Raw genomic sequence first — 7,998 nt, 5'->3', positions numbered from 1 at the left:
GGTGTCTCTCTCTCTCTGTGACTGAAGTACTCCCTCTTTGAGTCTCAGCCCTCTAGCTCACTACACAGTTCCCGCCCCCACTTCTAGGGTATCAAAGTCCTCACCAGACAAGCTGTCCAGATGCCATTTCAGACTGTCTTCCACTCTACCTCTGGATCCTGTGCCACTTCCCCACAACTAGTAGGGGAACCCAGGGCCCCCCACCCCACAATTCTGGGTTCCAGCCAAGGGCACTAAGACTGGCCTTTCAAATCTGCTCAGTCTATGTTTTCCCAGGCTCCTTTCTGCCCCCAACCTCCTTCATGGCCTGTCTCTGCATTTACCACCAGAGCTTTTTCTGCTCCCTGTGACTATTTCACCCTTCCTAGACCTAGACCTTGACCCAGCCAGTATCCCAGGACTTATTTCCCAGGCATCCTCCTGATTCCATTTGCCTATCATGAAAGGCTGTAAACCCTTCCCTACAGCCACCTTGTAGCTGCACTTCCCAGTTTTATAATCCTACCCCCACTGGCTTCAGCTGTAATTAATCCTTATCAAACTCTGACTCCCCTTCAGGTGCAGCCTATAAAGTTAATTGGCCCCTTCTAGCCCCCATAGTAAGCCAGTCAGGGGCGGTGTGGAATGAATATTCCTCACACTGGCTGAGTTTGCAAAGGTCTTAATGTGATAGCATCTTTAAGTATGTAACAACTTTTGAATGCTAATCAATTCCAAAAGTTTAGGGAATGTTCTAAGGATCAATGGCCTGAACCTTATTAAATTTGGCAAAACTGGAAAACCAAAGGAGGACAGGGAACACACACAGATCTTCTACCATCTGTTTAGTACAGCTTCAACCACCTCTGCCATTTTCTGTAGCTCAGACTATATAGATATAGGTGCCATTACATTACACATTTGCAAGAGGACAGCTGAAAAGTTGTGAGCAGTTCATTTTTTTTTACTACTATATTGGGTTGCGCCAATAGATGGCACTGCTGGGTTTAAAGTCTAGATACATGTATTTTATGCAATTTAAATTCTGAGAAAGGGTTACAGGGACTTACCATGTATACAGTGATTGGCTGTTTTAAATGAGTTATTGGAAATAAAAAATATTGTAGTTAACCTTTTTTTATTTAGTACTCCTGTGCCTTAGATGGAGGTGTACTGACAAGAGCTGAAAGCTAGGTCAGGTTCTGTAACTTGAGAGCCTTCTTTAAGAGCTATATATGGGTGCCATATTAACATCTTGCATTATAACAGTACCTCATGTCATCTTTGCTTATCCTCCCTGTAGAATTTAACAGGTAGACACACTGAATACCAGATTAAAAATTATGGTAGTGTAAATGGGAATGTGAACACAGCCCAAGCCGTGGGGGACCCCGAATGGGAGGTACACAGAGCACCAGCTATGGGAAAGAATGGGGGACCCTGGTAAATGGGGGCACACAACCCATGGCACAGGGGAGATTAGAGGGAGTTGTAGGGAGCCCTTGAAACAGGGGGTTGGGATGATGGCACAGTGGGAGGGAAGGAAATGGAGGAATGCAAGAAACCTCTGGTGTGTGCAGTGAGCTTAGCTGACAGAAGCTATGAAGTGTGACACCCCGCTATTGGTCACTGCATAACCTTTTCAGTTAGAAGAAGAGGTTCCCTCCCCACCCCCCTGCCAAGAACTCATACAAGTCAGCTCTGCCTGTCTTGAAGCTGGAATCCAATGCCACTTTGGATCACTACACATAGGACCCAAGCAGGTCTGTTGCTGTGCGGCTACAGGCTAGAGTCCCTTTATTTTAACGAAGGTGAAAGTTACCCCTGCTGCTGCTGGCATTTTCCACTCATGGTGGAGACCTGCCAGCTTCTTTCCCATTGTTCAGCCACTCAGCTATCTGAACTCTGTAGAATACATTACATATTTGGCAGGGGACACCTGGAAAGCTGTGAGCAGTTCACTTCTTTACTCCTATACTGTAGTGTACCAATAGATGGCACTGCTGGGTTTAAAGCCTAGATACATTATATTGTATATTATGCAATTTAAACTCAAAGAAAGGGTTACAGGGACTTACCATGTATAGTGTTTGGCTGTTTTAAATGAGTTATTGGAAATAAAAAACATTGTAGTTAACCTTTTTTTATTTAGTACTCCTGGGCCTTAGATGGAGGTGTACTGACAAGAGCTGAAAGGTAGGTCAGGGGCTGTAACTAGAGAGCCTTCTTTAAGAGATAGTAATGGCTCCATCTCAGATAAAAGTGCTGGCCATTTAGCTGTAAAAGTGTTGCCCTCCATCCTTAGATTATTTCTCATTTCCTACACATATAACTTAGTGTGGTAGTGGATATGCTATATCACATAATATTGCAGTGGGTCTAAAACATTCTTGCCTGGGTTTCATAGGGCTAACTATGGTTTGGACAGCATAGTCACATGCTACCACATAGACGACACTTGTCTGCATCTATTGTCTCTTGCAGAAGCTGTGCCTGTATAACACTGGCACACTCAGCCCATAGGAGAGAAGGGTAGGTGAATTACTGCCTTACCTTACAAAGCTCACTAAAGAAGCACTGAAGTATTAAAGGAAGGGGTCAGGAAGAAGGGAAGAAATGTAATGGGAGCCTGCCTTTGGATGACAATGTACCCTTGCAAAGGCATGTAGCTTCAGATATCTGGCACCCTGCTAACTATCATTATGTGTCTGCTATTCATTTGCTAGGGATGTAGAGAATATTTATATTGGGCAATCTGCAGCACGGGAGCTGATTTTCAGTGGCACTCACGCTGCCCGGGTCCTGGCCACCGGTCCGGGGGGCTCTGCATTTTAATTTAATGTTAAATGAAGCTTCTTAAACATTTTTAAAACCTTATTTACTTTACATACAACAAGAGTTTAGTTATATATTATAGACTTATAGAAAGAGATCTTCTAAAAACATTAAAATGTATTACTGGCACGCAAAACCTTAATTTAGAGTGAATAAATGAAGACTCAGCGCACCACTTCCAAAAGGTTGCCAACCCCCACTTTAGATCAAAATTTCATAATATTATTCAATGCTTGGTAGTGGTTGTTATGCATTTTCTAGCAGGACTTGGGATCATAGCTGCCTCAACTTTTCCATAAAATATCCCTGATGGTATTTTGAATACTAAGGGTAAAGGCATGCTGACCCTTTATCTTATCTACCTATCTTTGCTCATTTTTATAGAGCTGTTTCAATGAGGCTAGTTTTTTATTGGACAGTGATGAAGAAATAAACCCTTGGAAGCCCTTTTTTTTAATTCCTGGGCAGAGGCTTAATCAGTTAACTTGTTTGTTTTGTGGTATCATCAGTGATGAGCTGCCAAAATCTTAACAACGGGTTCCCTATAAAAAGTTCTGATTTAAGGGATGTGCGACAGCATGTATTTTTTGTACCAATAGGGTTACCATACGTCCATATTTTCCCAGGAGGTGATTAAGAACCGAAAAGCCTGACATGTCCAGGAAAATACAGATGTATTTTAACCCTACCTAAAGTTCTTTTTAAAAGATGGGGCTGAACTAGAAATGAGCTCCGTTTCACATGTGTGGGTGGTGATCAGGGACAGTCTCAATTTTGGGTCTTTTCTTATATAGGCTCCTATTACCCCTCACCCCGTCCCGATTTTTCACACTTGCTGTCTGATCACTCTAGGGTGTGCACATGTGTGGGTCCCAGCTGCTCCCTGCCCCCTCATTGAAGCAGGTGTGCAGGGTTACTGCCCTGGGAACTGCAGGGCACCAGTGGATGTGGGGCTGGCTGCAGATAGGGGCGTGGGGCAGGGCTAGCTGGAGGCAGGGAGTGACACGGGCTGGCTGTGGGCAGGTGATGCAGACGGGCGGGCTGCGGGTGGCTGTGGGCAGGGGGTGGCTGCGGGCGGCTGTGGACAGGGGGTGGCTGCGGGCAGGGGGTGGCTGGGCGTGGCTGGGGGCAGGGGTGGGGCAGGGGCGGCTGCGGGCAGGGGTGGCTGTGGGCAGGGGCTGGCTGGGGTGGCTGGGGGCAGGGGTGGCTGCGGGCAGGGGTGGGGCAGGGGCTGGCTGGGGGCAGGGGCGGCTGTGGGCAGGGGTGGGGCAGGGGCTGGCTGGGGCAGGGGGTGGCTGCGGGCAGGGGTGGGGCAGGGGCTGGCTGGGGGCAGGGGCGGCTGTGGGCTGGGGCGGGCAGGGGGTGGCTGCGGCAGGGAAGGTGGGGGAGGGGCGCAGATACTCACACGGGGGGGGCGGGGCTGGGAGCAGCAGGACGCAGCCAGGGACTCACCAGGCAGCAGCAGGAGTCCCAGGGCCAGAGGTCCAAAGAGCAGGAGCAGCAACAGGGCCAGGAGGCAGCTCACATGGCTCTCGCAGCACAGCGCAGCGCCCCCCGGCGGCCGGGAGGAGGAATTACAGGCTTCCCAGGCAGAGCCCATCAAAGCTTCCTTCGCAGGGAAGCTAGTTAACAAGCGGTTCTAAAACCGCTTCTAAATTTAACAACGGGTTCGCGCGAACGGGCTCCAGCTCACCCCTGGGTATCATCCAGTCTGATCAGGGCCCTATTGTACAGCACCTACCACCTGATCAGGGTGGTAGGTGCTGTACAAACACATAGGAAGATCCATGCCTTGAAGAGTTTATAATCTTAAAACAAGACTCAGTAAATGAGTGCAAGAATTAGTAAGGAGGAGGATAAGACAAGGACTTGTCACCATGAGGAAACTGACCAGCATGGGGTGTGTGGGTGTTAGGAATTGACCAGCAGAGCTATAACTCTGTGTAGACAAGCCCCAATATTAATAGGAACCTACAATTTACACTGGCTAACAATGTGCACAGTTGGATAGTTCTGAATCATTCTGAATCCAATGAAACTATGGGGAAAGGCCTATGAATACATAATCAGCCATCCCTGACTCCCATTCAGTGTGGACAGTATCTTATTTCAGATTACCTTTCTGATAGGTCTTCCTGAGTGGCCTGCTCACACTGGTATTCCTAACAATCATTTCTGAACAGCAGCCTCCTTTCACTGTGCTGTGCTCCTCTCTCAGAACACTTTGCGGGGGCGGAGGGGGACAGGGCCTTTACACTCACCTGGCCTCCAGCAAGCAACAGGTCAAGTGGCGAGAGACTAAACACTTTACCTGGGTCTAGGAGAGTCCACCCCTTCTGGGCTACCAACAAATTGTCACACAGACATGGTAGGACTCTTTCCTCAGAGAGCTTCTGGTAAGCTGTAGCCCCAATCAGGCTTGAGCTAGTCTGTAACAATAGTGGTTCAGAGTCAGGCTATCCCTCCCTTTAGGGAGGGGCCAGTGGCTTTCAGGCAGCAGCCATTTACAAAGCTCCAGCCTTCATCAAACCCTTCTCTAGGAACTGAGCATTGGGAGACTACTCTTCTCTGGTCTGCTACTAATTATGCAGTGGTTTCCTGTTTTAAGCTCCTCCCTCCAGGCCTAACATTTCTCACAGGTATGGTGCAGCAGATTGAGGCTATGACAGCTCATTAATCGTGTGTGACCTGGTGTGGGGTTTGCATACCCCAGCACAAAAGCTGTTCATTGGGATCCACCTCCAGGCTAAACTTCTAACTAGGCCAATTAAAGATAGACTGTGCAGGTGGGAGAATTGTGTGAAGAGGGTTCTGCTACATGCAACTGCCACCAACCCAAGAGTTTGAAATGAAAGGTGAGTAAAAACAGGCATCACAATGAAGGGCTCAAGCTCTTGCATGATATGCAGTTAATGTCAGGTATAAACACCTCACAGCTCATGGGCGACCAAGTCAGGAGCCCCTTGAAAAGCCTCATCTTACCTCACCATTGGAATAGAGTGTGCTGTTCATTCTGTAGGAAAGAAAATAATTGGCAAGTTTTTGTTTCACTGCATCGTGCTCAGTGGTATACTACACTTCACATTAATCACTAGCTTTAGCAAAGGAAGTAGGGAATAGATGTGTGCATGAGCCTTCCTACAGCAGACCAGCCAGGCTGGGTGGGCACACTGCAACTATTACACACACTGTGTGTCTCAGAAGCCCAGGAGGTAGGGCAGTAGACAAGGAATCAAGGATTCTATTCCTGGCCTTGCCATTGATTTGCTGTGTGACTGAATAAGTCACTTACCCTCGCTGTCCCTCAATTTGTCCATGTGTAAGATGAGAATAGTTATATTTACCCTTTGAGATCTATGGATGAAAAATATTAATTCCACACTTTGGCCCTCTGGATATTGTTTGTATGAGTTACAGACATTTCACTAAGTTAATCTAACTGTCTTGCACCAAAATGCCTTGAAACTGCAAAGTGAAGTAGTATCAGACATGTAGTATATTTAGCAAATGATAATGTAAATAGACATAGGAAGGAGAAAACACATTTTCCTGGGCTGCAGAGTTTAACAAACATTTAGATCAAGACACAAATAATTTGAGGAGTGGGAAGGAGAAAAGTGTGTGCAACAACTACAACACTAATAATTTCAAGACTGAACTCAGTTATGTTTCTGGATTGCACTTTCCTGTAATAAAGGCCCTCTGACAACTGTCTCATCATCAGTAGTGTGGAGTACATTGAAAGTTATGGGAGCAGGTATGAAGAAATGGTTCTTGATTTATAGTCAGTGTTCTGCTTCTCTGCTAGTGCCAGATGGTTTTAACGGGAGATTCTGGTCCAAATGTTTCCTCTTACAGGGGTGTAAACTCTAGTGGGTGCAGACACTTCTGTCCTTCACTTTCATCCTCCCATCCCAGTCTTCTCTCTTCCACATCCTCATTGCCTATCTTAATATTCTTAATGTGGGTTTGGGGTTTTTTTGTACCTAATATGGCACTGTTTGCATTGTGGATCACTGCTATCTCAAAACCAATCATCAGAGCAGTCGTGTTTTCTTAATTACGATAGCTGTAGTATATCTGAGAATATCTTATCAGGACCAGATACCAGTGAGAAGATTGTAGAACTCATCCTCTCAGGGTAGCAGATTTAAAGAAAAACAATGTTCTAGTACTAGGGGGGTTTTACACACACACACAAAATACTGACTCAGACAACATGATTTATACATCTTCCAACACTCATCCCTACGCACAACTACCTTCTCAATTAATATCCAATTTCACAGGAGCTAGCAGGACTGTCTCAGTACAGAAACTGTGCTGTAAGTTTCTTGCCATTACCTCTAAACACAACAGAAGGCAGGTGGCACTAGATTTTTTTTTCCTTTTCTACATTTAGGGCTAAGTCTTTCCAATAACAGTTCTGCATGCACATTCTTAGCTTCTCTGAATAAAGAACTGAACAGCAGACATGTTTGTTCTGTCAGGAATCATACACAGCTCTTAACTCACCAGGTTAAGAGGGTAATTGTACAGAATCTCTGTTTAGTTATGTACGATGTTCAGTACTTTAGGTATTGAATGACATTCACATTTTGGGAGGCTTCTTCCCATAGAATTTCAACCTTTAGAAGGAGTAGAGTGATGTGAAAGACTGCAGCATCAAAAGGAATTCTTTATGCTGTCCATTCACTCCATGCTTAGCTGGGCAAACAAACCATTAAACGACAGCGAAAATGAAGCCAGTTGTTCTGAAAAGGCTGTATGCTTCGCTTTCTAAGCTAGCTTTAAATTAAAGATGGATAAGCACTACGATACAAGAAGGTTCAGCTATGTTAAGTCACTCTTACAAACATGGCTGTCCTTGGACAGATAAAATGCTCTTCCATCTTGCCAAGTACACCATACCAAATCATGGTTTGAGTGTCCCTTGAACTGTGCTAAGGATCAAGACTTTGGAGACTTTGCTTGTTCCCATCTACACTGCAAGATAGAACAGTGTTAATACTTCAGCTGGGACCTCTGACAGTTGATTCTGTAATGTAGCCAGGACACAGCCTTTAAATGCTAAAATAGGTGTTCAAATACCATTGTAATGGGTACAGGGTACACCGATTTCAGTACTAATTTCTGGCTAGAGCTGCTTTGTCTTTCATTTGACATTAAAGCACACATACAGTA

This window comes from Mauremys reevesii, linkage group 8, assembly GCF_016161935.1.
Source record: "Mauremys reevesii isolate NIE-2019 linkage group 8, ASM1616193v1, whole genome shotgun sequence".
In the NCBI taxonomy this organism is placed as follows: domain Eukaryota; kingdom Metazoa; phylum Chordata; order Testudines; family Geoemydidae; genus Mauremys; species Mauremys reevesii.
The sequence above is the reverse complement of the archived record's forward strand: the minus strand, read 5'-3'. Positions refer to the sequence as shown.